Source organism: Bos mutus, chromosome 3 (genome assembly GCF_027580195.1).
Source record: "Bos mutus isolate GX-2022 chromosome 3, NWIPB_WYAK_1.1, whole genome shotgun sequence".
Lineage (NCBI taxonomy): Eukaryota > Metazoa > Chordata > Mammalia > Artiodactyla > Bovidae > Bos > Bos mutus.
In genome coordinates this window covers 20,003,478-20,017,043 of record NC_091619.1, presented here as the reverse complement: position 1 = coordinate 20,017,043, position 13,566 = coordinate 20,003,478, and the positions used below count along the sequence as shown (strand labels likewise).

At 43.0% G+C, this 13,566-nt stretch overlaps 1 pseudogene; it reads left to right on the top strand.

Moving 5' to 3' along the window:
- Positions 1-5,265: 5,265 nt before the first annotated feature.
- Positions 5,266-6,256, top strand: LOC102269836 (protein lin-28 homolog A pseudogene; annotated as a pseudogene).
- The last annotated feature ends 7,310 nt before the right edge of the window (positions 6,257-13,566 follow it).

Sequence of the window (13,566 nt, the reverse complement as noted above, 5' to 3'; positions counted from 1 at the left end):
GAGGCTTGGGAGAAGCAAGCAGAAATCTCAAGGAACTTAACACCAATCTAGACCTCAAAATTATTATAATTAATAATTTTTCAAATATGACATCAACCACAATGAGAATTAGTCAAGAGACTGAAGAAAGCAAATCTGAAATGACACCCTTAAAAGGAAATGAGAGGCAACAAATAGACAACTCCATGTAGCGGAGTTATGCAGAAATAAGTGTATGACAAGATAAAAGCAAGGCTTGCAAATTTCAGCAGAGACCTGACGCTTACACAAACAGACATAGCACAATCGGAAAAGGACCAAATAGAAATTTTAGCTAGAAAAAAAAGAAAAAAAAAATTTTAGCTAGAAAAATAAATGAAATTAAGATCTCAAGAGATGGGTTTAATAGCAGACTAGACATAGCTGAGGAGAGAATTGGTAGATTATAGAAACAGAATGAAACTTGAAAAGTAAGGATGGAAAATACAGAAGAGACACGAAGTTGGGCTAAATTATGTTTACCTGGAGTCCAAGGAGAGGAGAGAAACGGAAAAAAGCAACCTGAAGAAGTAATGTCAGAATTATGTACAATTGATGAAAGCCATCAATTCACAGATTCAGGAAATCCAGTGACTTAAACTCTGCAAAAAGGGGAAAGCAAAAAGAAAACATCCTAAAGAAACTAGGGAATAAAGATGGTTTATCCTCAGAGGAACAACAGACAACCGCTTATATCTCAACTGCAAAACTGGAAGGCAGAAGAGTGAAATGCCATCTTCCCTATGTTTAAAGAAGGTGGGAGCCCAGAGAAAACATCATTCAAAAAATGAAAACAAAACAAAGATATTTTCAGACAAACGAAAACAGCCCACAACCAGCAGTCTCACACTAAGGGAAATTCCAAAGGGTAATAATCTTTAGTCATAATAAAAAGGAAAAAAAAAAGGAAAAAAAATCATATAATGATGGGTGCATGCCAAAGGGATACAAGAGCCAACTGAAAGAGCTCCCGATGGCCAAAGCTAGAACAATTTAAGCAGCAAAACAAGTAAGTATAAAATAAATGCTCTTGCATCTGTACTGATACAAATAAATAATTGAATAAATAAATGAGTGAGAAGACACAAACCTGTGTAGAAAAATTACAAACAACGTATGTAAATATTCTGCCCTCAAGGAGAGGAACAGAATACCCATTCCTCACTTGTAGGCTGCACACGCCTACCTAACAGAGTATAGTGTGGAAAGGGCTGGGGTGGGGGGCATTAGAGTGGGGGGACACTACCTCAGTCAGGTGACCAGGGTCAGTGATAAAGCATGTTGAGAGTATGTACTCGTGAGATGATGTGAGGAAAGCTACATTTTACCTCTGTTCTCTTCCTCCTCCAAACTTATAACCTCAATCCAATCATGAGAAAAACAAACATGTTCCAACTGGGGACATTCTACGAAATATCTATCCAGTACTCCTGGAAACTGTCAAGGTCATCAAAAACAAGGAAAGGCTGGAAAATTGTTACAACCAAGAGGAGCCTTAGGAGAAAGGAGTAAATGTAATGCCCTAATGTTCCAGGACAGGACCCTGGAACAGTAAAAGGATATTAAGTAAAACAAATAAATCTGAATAAAGTATAGACTTTAAGTTAATGATAATGTATCAGTAGTGGTTCATTAATTATAAAAATGTACCATAGTAATGTAAGATGATAATAATAGGGAAAACCAGGTGTGGGTATACAGGAACTCTTTTACTGTCTTTACAATCATTCTGTAAATCTAAAATTAGTCAAATTGAAAAGTTTAAATAAGACAAAGCCAGACAGAATATACAAAATAGAACTTCCACACAATATGGCAGATTTAAACTTTAATATATAAGTAATTTTATTAAATGTAGATGTATTAAATGCTTCAATTAAAAGTCAAAGTTTGGGACTGGTGGTTCAGTGGTTGGGAATCTACCTTGCAATGCACGGGACTCAGGTTTATCCCTGGTTCAGGAACTAATATCCTGAATGCTAGTTGCTGTCTAGTCATTAAGTTGTGTCCAACTGTTGTGCCACCCCATGGACTGTAGACTGCCAGGCTCCTCTGTCCATGGGATTTTCCTGGCAAGAATACTGGAGTAGGTTGCCATTTCCTTCTCCAGGGGATCTTCCCAACCCAGAGATCAAACCCATGTCTCCTGCTTAGCAGGCAAATTTTTTACCACCCAGCCAACAGGGAAGACCATCCTGAATGCTATGTAGCAACTAAGTCTGCACAGCTGAAAAAAAAAAGAACTCAAAGACTGTCAGGTTGGATCAATAAAATAAAAATCTAACTACAAGGCCCTGAAGATCTTGTGAATGGATGCTCTGATGTGAGCCTGCAGGACAGCCCAAGCTACATCCTATCCTACATCTACTGGGGACACGGAGGCCAAGTCCAGAAGGCCCCAGGCTCACTGGTGGTCTCCTCTGCAGGGAGGGGAGGCACTGAGCCTGCCCTGACGCTGAGCAGGGGTCAAGACACCCCAAGGGCACTCACAGAGCCCATGGTGGGTAGCTCCCAAACCAGCTGCTTTGTGGGGAGGAGCAACCTTTCATCCCAGAGGCCTTGCCACCACCTGAGTCATAGCCTTCTTTGCAGAGTGATGGGGGAGGAGAGACAAGGCCCAGCCTCAAAGAGAGGCTGGTGTCCAAGAGAAGACTCGTAAAGGTCTGGTTTTAATCACTCACCTTTATTTTTCTTTCTTTTTTAAATAATTTTATTTATTTATTGGCTGTGCTGGGTCTTCGCTGCTGTGCAGGCATTTTTCTGGTTCTGGTGAGTGGGGGCTACTCTTTGTTGTGAGGTGCAGGCTTCTCAGTGCGGTGACTTCTCCTGTGGAACACAGGCTTCAGTATTGCAGCATGTGGGTTCACGCTTGGGCTTAGTTGCTCTGCGGTATGTGGAATCCTCCAGGACCAGGAATCGAACAAGTGTCTCCTGCATTGGTAGGCAGGTTCTTTACCACTGAGCCACCAGGGAAGCCCAATCACTCACCTTTAAATGAAACATTCTGAATTCCTCAGTGGGTGGAGCTGGGGGTAAGGGAAACAATCTAAGTGTATCCTGACCATAAGACATTTATTGAACATAAGAAAATAGAAAAATTCAAAATAACAGTTTGGAAAAAGATAAACTGTATCAACACAAACCAGTAGAAAATTAGGATAGCTATATTGATAATAAACTAGCTAGAATTTCAGGCAGAAAGTAACACTTAAGAGTTAACTCATAAAGATGAAAGGTAACATTCACTGGAAAAATATATAACCATCTTAAATATTAATATTTATGCATCCAATAACATGGCCTTAATATATAAAAAGAAAAAAATTGAGAGCACTACAAAGAGAATTAGAAAAACTCCCAATCATAGATTTCAATATACCTATCTCTATAATTGATACAACAGGCAGGGAAAAAGTATCAGTGTTAATTAACTCTAAAAGTGAAAGTGAAAGTGAAGTCGCTCAGTCGTGTCCGACTCTTTGTGACCCCGTGGACTGTAGCCAATCAGGCTTCTCCGTCCATAGGATTCTCCAGGCAAGAATACTGGAGTGGGTTACCATTTTTTTCTCCAGGGTATCTTCCCGACCCAGGGATCGAACCCGGGTCTCTTGCATTGGAGGCAGACGCTTTAACCTCTGAGCCACTGATAGGGTTTTTTGGTTTATTGTTTGTTTGTTTTAATCCGTCGGTATCCCGGTATTGAGTTATAGTTTAATTGGTAGCATTTTTTTAAACTGATAACATTTTAAAGCTTTTTGATAGTAAGTAAAGTAACAGTGTGTTATATGTTGGACTGTGTCTCTCAAAAAGTCATATGTTAAAGTCGTAACCCTCAGTACCTCAGAATGTGACCGTACTTGGAAAGGGGGGGTTGGGTCATTGCAGGTGAAATTGATTAAGATGAGGTCATACCAGGAGTAGGGCTTCCCCAGTGGCTCAGCAGTAAAGAATAGTCTGCAATGCAGGAGATGCAGGAGACTCGGGTTCAGTCCCTGGGTCAGGAAGATCCCCTGGAGGAGGAGCCAGAGTCGGACACAACTGAGTGACTAAGCATAGCACATACTGATACTAAAAATTACCAGCAAACCATCAGATGCTAGGGGAGAGGTATGGAACATGTTCTTCCTCCAGCCTTCCAAAGAACAAATACTGCCAGCATCTTAGTCTCATACTTCTATCCTCCAGAACTGTGAGACAATAAATTTCTATTGTTAGAGCTCTCTGTTTTGTGGTACTTTTTTTAAGGCAACCCTAGCAAAAAAAAATACTGGGTGCATCTTATTTTCAATGAAAAGCAATCCATATAATACTACATCCAATAAACTAGAATATACATGTATATACATATTTTCAAGCATACATGGAACATCTGCAAACACTGAACATATGCTGGGAATATAGCAATTTTCAATGAATTTTAAAGGATAGAAATAATACAAAATATCAAGACTTCCCTGGTGGTCCAGGGAAGTGACTGGTGTGTGGGTTCGATCCCTGGTCTGAGAACTAAGATCCCAACTGCTGCTCTGCCGAAAAATTATAAAATGATAATACAAAGTACAATCTCTAATCTTAATACAGTTTTCTAGAACTCAAGATTTTTGGAAATAATGAAATATACTACTAATTAAACCATCGGTCAAAAAGACATAACAATGTGAATTATTATACGATATTTAAATAATGACAAAAAATTACCTGTAAAAACTGATGGGATGGGCTTTCCTGGTGGCTCTGTGGTAATAAAAATTCTGCCTGCCAATGCAGGAGACATCAGTTTGATCCCTGATCTGGGAAAATCCCACATGCCTCAGAGCAATTAAACCCATGAGCTGCAAATATTGAGCCTGCGTTTTAGAGCTTGCAAGTTGCAGCTACTGAGCCCACACCCCAAAAGTACTAAAGCCTGCACACTCTAGGACCTTCAAGCCGCAACTAATGAGCCCCCATGCAGTAACCACCGCAGCCCACATGCCTAGAGCCCCTGCTCCACAGCAAGAGAAGTTATCGCAGCGAGACTGAGCATCGTAACCAGAGAGTAGCGTGTGTGCAGCAAGGAAGACTCGGTGCAAACAAAAATAAACAAGTATTGCAGTGTGCATATGTCATTTTTTAAAATTAAAAATAGAATTACATTATGGTCCAGCAATTCCACTTCTGTGTATATACCCCAAAGAACTGAAAGCAGGGTCTTAAAGAGGTATTTGAACACCTATGTTGGTAGCAGCATTATTCACAATAGCTAAGATGTGGAAGCAACCCAAGTGTCCACTGGTAGAGGAATGGATATACAAAATGCATATAAATGCATACAATGGGGAGCAGGGGCCTGGGGCTGCGGGCTCATAGACCTTGGGCTCTGTGTCACGCCACCGGTTTGCAGGTGGCTGCACCAAGGCGCCAGAGGAGGCGCCCAAGGAGCCACAGGTACTCCACAGTGCTGGCTTCTATGAATGCTTCAGCGTGTGCTTGGCATTTGGCGTCCTGTCCATGACCCACCCGGGTAGGGGTCACGATCAGCCCTGCAGTGGGTGTCTCTGTGCACCAGAGCAAGCTGCACCTGGAGGGCTTCTGGCGCTTGAAGGAGGGCGAGGCTGTGGAGTTCACCTTTAAGAAGTCAGCCGAGGGCCTGGCCTCTATCCGAGTCATGGGCCCTGGTGTGCTGTTCTGTGTTGGGAGCGAAAGGCGACCCAAAGGAAAGAATATGCAGAAACACAGGTCAAAGGGAGAGATGTGCTACAACTGTGGAGGTCTAGACCATCATGCCGGAGAAGGCAATGGCACCCCACTCCAGTACTCTTGCCTGGAGAATCCCATGAACAGAGGAGCCTGGTAGGCTGCAGTCCATGGGGTCACTAGGAGTTGGACACGGCTGAGCGACTTCCCTTTCACTTTTCACTTTCATGCGTTGGAGAAGGAAATGGCAACCCACTCCAGTGTTCTTGCCTGGAGAATCCCAGGGACGGGGGAGCCTGGTTGGCTGCCATCTATGGGGTCACACAGAGTCTGAAACGACTGAATCAACTTAGCAGCAGCAGCAGCAGCAGACCATCATGCCAAGAAATGCAACCTGTCACCCCAGTCCAACAAATGCCACTTCTGCTACAGCACCAATCATATGGTAGCCTCATGTCTGTTGAAGGCCCAGCAAGCTCCCAGCTCCCAGGGAAAGAAAGCCTACTTTCGGGAGGAGGAAGAGAACCGTAGCCCTGCCACGTTCCCAGAGGCCCAGAATTGAGCCACAGTAGGTAGCAGCTATCCTTTCGTGATCAGAAAGTTTTGAGAAGCAGGCATCAATCGGCAGAGTGGAGTAAGTGGGGACAGGGTGGATAGGGGGCAGCTGCACTGCCATGTATCTCAGGCCGGGGTGCAGAGCATCACCCCCTCTTCTCTCTTGGTGGGAGGAAGTCATGAAACGAAGGAACTCCAGTCACGCTCTCTCCAAATGCATGTGAGGGCTTTGGGGGTTAACCCTCCCTGCATGCTTTATCTGAGTCTGCACCCCCAGAATCTCCAGCTTTTGAAAGTGGCCTGGGTAGAGAATTTGTTTTACTCTTAAAGGAGATGGAATAATATTTCCCATGCCAGAGTGAAAAGATTAAGCATGAGACCAGATTGATGAACCCAACCCACAAGTCACTGCATTCTGTGGGAGGAAATTTGTCAGCAGGGAGGCAGGGTTTTCCACATCTTGTCTTCTCATAACCCCCTCTTGGAATGGAGTGCTGAGAACTGTCCTAAGCAGTGGGTTGTGATGACAGGCGAAAGGGATGGTCTGAAGAAACAGCTGCAGTCCTGGTGCTTCTAAGCTCACTCCCACCCCATTCAGGACCAATACAATTTTATTTATTTGCTGCCCTTGGTGACTATGCCTTGGGTCCTTCTTTCTCCAGGATTCCAACCACACTAGTTCTTGGGGAATGACGTATCTTGTGTATTTTAACTATTTTTTCATGATATATAAATATTCTGGTTTTGTATTCTTGTATATTTTAATCTAAGACCCCATACCTGCACTGTGTTCTCAGGTATGTGAGCAATCTCAGGGGTGAGTTGGCAGGAGCTCTGGGTCTGCACGATAGGAATGCTTTTTGTTGCTCTATCACCAGAGAGAACAACTATTTGAAGTGTATAGCCTATTGAACTACCTCATTTTTGCCAGTTAGAGCTGGCTTTTATGCCAGATTCCCTGGTAGCTCAGCTGGTAAAGAATTCGCCTGCAGTGAGGGAGACCTGGGTTCGATTCCTGGGTGGGCAAGATCCCCTGGAAAAGGGAATGGCTACCCACTCCAGTATTCTGGCCTAGATAATTCCATGGACTGTATGGTCCATGGGGTCGAAAAGAGTCAGACACAACTGAGTGACTTTCATTTTCACTTTCTGCTGTGGTGTCCTCTTGAAACCCCTCCATCTTCAATGTTTCATAAGAGACTAGGTTTTTACTGGGTTGCTGCATGACTTAGTCTTCTACTGAAAGATTGGAAATTGGTTTGAATAGGGAGAGGTGGTGCAGAGAGGTTAGGAAAGGCTGGGCCAGGTAAAAGCAGAGAGGGGAAGCTAAGATTAGGCAAAGGTCCTCTGTAGGTGTGATAAAGGATCCCATTCTAGACCTCTAATCCCAGGGCACAGGACTCACTTTACATATCAAATCCATCCTTCACTGGATTGGGTTAAACCTACCAGGCACAGCGGGCTTCTCTGGTGGCTCAGACAGTAAAGTGTCTGTCTACAGTGTGGGAGACCCGGGTTCAAGCCCTGGGTTGGGAAGATCCCCTGGAGAAGGAAATGGCAATCCACTCCAGGACTATTGCCTGGAGAATCCCATGGGCAGAGGAGCCTGGGAGGCTGCAGTCCATGGGGTTGCAAAGAGTCAGATATGACTGAGCAACTTCACTTCACTTTACCAGGCACAGCAGGGTATATTGTATGTGTGTTTTTTTTTTTTTAATAAAAAACGTGAGTTGGTAAAGATAGGTTTTAAGAGCAATGTCTCTGTACCCATTTTGAGCTGCCCAGGGTTGGATACATGAAGCAAGGACAAGATCCTTAACTTTAAACAATTCTGGGCATTTCCTGCTTGTCTTCGAGGGAGACCATCAGCTATGGCTTCTTCGTGGTTCCCAGAGCCACGGTCCTGCCCTGCTGCAGAAGTGACTAGTATCATGGTGGCTAAAGGGAAAAAGGGAGTTTCATTTACATGCTGTGAGATCCCTGCAAACCTACCTCATAGTGTTGTAAAGGGGCAAATGCAATAGCACGCATTGGGTGATGTGGGTCTGAGCCTGGGTTCTTGTCTCCCCCAACTGCTACTCCCCCTCTAGTTATAACATTTATCTGGGCTTTGTAGGACCTCACAAGTAGCTGATTTGGTGATTGCTGGGTGGTATAGTTTGTGTAAATATAATGTGTTGGTCTTCTCCATGTTCTTTTAGAGTTTTATTGTTTACAAACTTCTTTCCATTTTGAGAAAAATAGCCAGAGCATCTTTGACAAAAGGTTTTGCACCAGGCAAAAATATCTGAAACATAAGCCTGGGGGCCCCTCTTCTTGAAGTAGGGTGTCTTGACCCACACTTTCTTTTGTCTTCCCCTTCCCCTATTTCCTATTTTGAACAAGATTGTCTGTCCTAAAAACTAGATTCCTACCCCCTCTTATGTCCACCTTTGTGTCCCCTAAAATAGCCCATACACCTGTATATTTAATTTGTGGGGTGCCTGCGTTTAAATGATCTGTGCAAAAATCCTGAAGAAGCTAGGAACTCTTCATCCCTTGTTCCCAGTCTCCTGAGTCATGACCATTCCTTGATGTGATTCACGCTAAGCAGACTGCTGTCTTTGGATGGATTAAAACCTATTTTAATCTCAAGTCTGAGGGTAGACAGGAGCAATGGGGGGGTCTTCCATGTAGAAAGTGGGGTTAGAAGACCACAAAAGGAAAGATGAATGTATATCCAAGTCACGTAGGAACTTTTATGCAGGTGTGAGAAATTGATATCCAATAGGCGACAAGATTGTTTAATAGAAGATGGATGAATATAACTCCATGTTTACTGCTAGAAGCCATAGGTGTGAAATCTTAAATTTATGATGAGGAAAGGGGGTAGAAAACCATGTACCCATCTGTTCTTTCCTTCATCCTTTCCTCTCATTCCCGAACTACAGGAAACATAGCCCTCTTGGGCTTTGGCAACCCCATCTGGGCAGTGTTTATTTGATGGTTGATTTTGTTGTGCCGGGTACTTCCTTTCCCACTTGCTATCATTTTGTAACACACATTCTGTTTTCCCTTCCCCTTTTTTTCCTTGGGAATATACAATGAATAAAGACTCATTCAGCTCAGTTCAGTCGCTCAGTCGTGTCCGACTCTTTGCAACCCCATGAACCACAGCACGCCAGGCCTCCCTGTGCATCACCAATTCCCAGAGCTTACCCAAACTCATGTCCATTGAGTCGGTGATGCCATCCAAACATCTCATCCTCTGTTGTCCCCTTCTCCTCCTGCCCTCAATCTTTACCAGCATCAGGGTCTTTGCAAATGAGTCAGCTCTTCACATCAGGTGGCCAAAGTACTGGAGTTTCAGCCTCAATATCAGTCCTTCCAATAAACACCAAGACTGATCTCCCTTAGGATGGACTGGTTGGATCTCCTTGCAGTCCAAGGGACTCTCAAGAGTCTTCTCCAATACCACAGTTCAAAAGCATCAATTCTTCGGCACTCAGCTTTCTTTATTGTCCAACTCTTACATCCATACATGACTACTGGAAAAACCATAGCCTTGACATAGCCTTTATTGACAAACTAATGTCTCTGCTTTTGAATATGCTGTCTATGTTAGTCATAACTTTCCTTCCAAGGAGTAAAAGTCTTTTAATTTCATGGCTGCAATCATCATCTGCAGTGATTTTGGAGCCCCCCAAAATAAAGTCAATCACTGTTTCCCCTGTTTCCCCATCGATTTGTCATGAAGTGATGGGACGGATACCATGATCTTCGTTTTCTGAATGTTGAGCTTTAAGCCAACTTTTCCACTCTCCTCTTCACTTTCATCAAGAAGCTCTTCGGTTACTCTTTGCTTTCTCCCATAAGGGTGGTGTCATCTGCATATCTGAGGTTATTGATATTTCTCCCTGAAATCTTGATACCAGCTTGTGCTTCCTCCAGCCCAGCGTTTCTCATGATGTACTCTGCATAGAAGTTAAATAAGCAGGGTGACAATATACAGCCTTGACGTACTCCTTTTCCTATTTGGAACCAGTCTGTTGTTCCATGCCCAGTTCTAACTGTTGCTTCCTGACCTGCATACAGGTTTCTCAAGAGGCAGGTAAGGTGGTCTGGTATTCCCATCTCTTTCAGAATTTTCCACAGTTTATTGTGATCCACATAGTCAAAGACTTTGGCATAGTCAATAAAGCAGAAAATAGATGTTTTTCTGGAACTCTCTTGCTTTTTCGATGATTCAGCGGATGTTGGCAATTTGATTTCTGGTTCCTCTGCCTTTTCTAAAACCAGCTTGAATATCTGGAAGTTCACAGTTCAGGTATTGCTGAAGCCTGGCTTGGAGAATTTTGGCATTACTTTACTAGCATGTGAGATGAGTGCAATTGTGTGGTAGTTTGAGCATTCTTTGGCATTTCCTTTCTTTGGGATTGGAATGAAAACTGACCTTTTCCAGTCCCGTGGCCACTGATGAGTTTTCCAAATTTGCTGACATACTGAGTGCAGCACTTTCATAGCATCATCTTTCAGGATTTGAAATAGCTCAACTGGAATTCCATCACCTCCACCAGCTTTGTTCATAGTGATGCTTCCTAAGGCCCACTTGATTTCACATTCCAGGATGTCTGGCTCTAGGTAAGTGATCACACCATTGTGATTAACTGGGTCATGAAGATCTTTTTTGTATAGTTCTTCTGAGTATTCTTGCCACCTCTTCTTAATATCTTCTGCTTCTGTTAGGTCCATACCATTTCTGTCCATTATCGAGCTCATCTTTGCATGCAATGTTCCCTTGGTATCTCTAATTTTCTTGAAGAGATCTCTAGTCTTTCCTATTCTATTGTTTTCCTCTAATTCTTTGCACTGATCACTGAGGAAGGCTTTCTTATCTCTCTTTGCTGTTCTTTGGAACTCTGCATTCAGATGCTTATATCTTTCCTTTTCTCCTTTGCTTTTCGCTTTTCTTCTTTTCACAGCTATTTGTAAAGCCTCCTCAGATAGCCATTTTGCTTTTTTTCATTTCTTTTTCTTGGGGATGGTCTTGATCCCTGTCTCCTGAACAATGTCATGAACCTCCATCCATAGTTCATCAGGCACTCTGTCTATCAGATCTAGTCCCTTAAATCTATTTCTCACTTCCACTGTATAATCATAAGGGATTTGATTTAGGTCATACCTGAATGGTTTAGTGATTTTCCCCACTTTCTTCAATTTAAGTCTGAATTTTGCAATAAGTAGTTCATGATTTGAGCCACAGTCCACTCCCAGTCTTGTATTTGCTGACTGTATAGAGCTTCTCCATCTTTGGCTGCAAAGAATATAATCAACCTGATTTCGGTGTTGGCCATCTGGTGATATCCATGTGTAGAGTCTTCTCTTGTGTTGTTGGAAGAGAATGTTTGCTATGACTAGTGCGTTCTCTTGGCAAAACTCTGTTAGCCTTTGCCCTGCTTCATGCTGTACTCCAAGGCCGAATTTGCCTGTTACTCCAGGTGTTTCTTGACTTCCTATTTTTGCATTCCAGTCCCCTGATAATGAAAAGGACATCTTTTTTGGGTGTTAGTTCTAAAAGGTCTTGTAGGTCTTCATAGAACTGTTCAACTTCAGCTTCTTCAGCATTACTGGTTGGGGCAGAGATTCGGATTACTGTGAGACTGAATGGTTTGCTTTGGAAATGAACAGAGATCATTCTGTCTTTTTTGAGATTGCATTTCGGACTCTTGTTGACTATGATGGCTACTCCATTTCTTCTAAAGGATTCCTGCCCACAGTAGTAGATATAATGGTCATCTGAGTTAAATTCTCCCATTCCAGTCCATTTTAGTTCGCTGATTCCTAAAATGTCAATGTTCACTCTTGCCATCTCCTGTTTGACCACTTCCAGTTTGCCTTGATTCATGGACTTAACATTCCAGGTTCCTATGCAACACTGTTCTTTACAGCATTGGACCTTGAAGTAATTACCATAAAATTCACCACAGTGGTGACCTCCATGGGAAATAAGAATCTGTGATTAAGAAGGAGGCTGCTAAGTTGCTTCAGTCGTGTCCGACTCTAGGGTACTGATAATGTCCTATTCCTTGAACTGAGGATTGATTGCTATGATTTCTTAGAATGAGCATTTATTTATGTTTTGTTTTGAAATAATTTTGTCCTTATTTCTCCTTGCTTTTCCAGTGGTCATGTATAGATGTGAGAGTTGGACTATAAAGAAAGCTGAGTGCCGAAGAATTGATGTTTTTGAACTGTGGTGTTGGAGAAGACTCTTGAAAGTCCCTTGGACTGCAAGGAGGTCCAACCAGTCCATCCTAAAGGAGATCAGTTCTGGTGTTCATTGGAAGGACTGATGTTGAGGCTGAAACTCCAATACTGATGCAAAGAGCTGACTCATTTGAAAAGACCATGATGCTGGGAAGGATTGAGGGCAGGAGGGGAAGGGGACGACAGAGAATGAGATGGTTGGATGGCATCACTGACTCAATGGACATGGATTTGGGTGGACTCTGGGAGTTGGTGATGGACAGGGAGGCCTGGCGTGCTGTGGTTCATGGGGTTGCAAAGAGTCAGACACGACTGGGTGACTGAACTGAACTGAACTATTTCTCTTTACAGTTCTTCTGTAAGGAGAAAGACTTACAGAAAAATTACAAAAATAGTACAAATATTCTTCACCCAGCTTCTCTTATTGTTAGTATCTTGCATGCGTGTGTGCATGCTAAGTCACTTCAGTCGTGTCTGACTCTGTGATTTCCGTGTGTGTGTCTGTGTGTGTGTTAGTCGCTCAGTTGTGTTTGAGTCTTTGTGACCCTATGGACTGTAGCCTGCCAGGCTCCTCTGTCTGTGGGATTCTCCAAACAAGAATACTAGAGTGGGCAGTCATTTCCTTCTCCAGAGGCCCTTCCCAAGCCAGGAGTCCAACACACATCTCCAGCATTGGCAGGCAGGTTCTTTGAGAGTGTGCCACCTGGAAAGCCCAATATCTTGCACAATCACAGTAAAATTACCAAAGTGAATTAACGCTGATATGATAACATGAGCTAAACTACAGACTTTATTTGACCTTTACCACTTTGTCCTTTCTGTTCCAGGATCCAATCCAGAATCCCACATTGTATTTATTAATAATTGTCCACTTTCCTTAGTCTCCTTTACTATGTGAAAGTCTTTCAGAGCCTTGGCACTCTTTTTTCGGGATTGTGGTGAACATTTTTTAAAATTCATTAATTAGGAACTATACTAGCTGTCTAGTGGTTAAGACTCCCCCCTTCCAAAAAAAAAACAACAAAAGCTCCGCCTGCCCATTGCAGGTTGGCACAGTTTCAATCTCTGGTT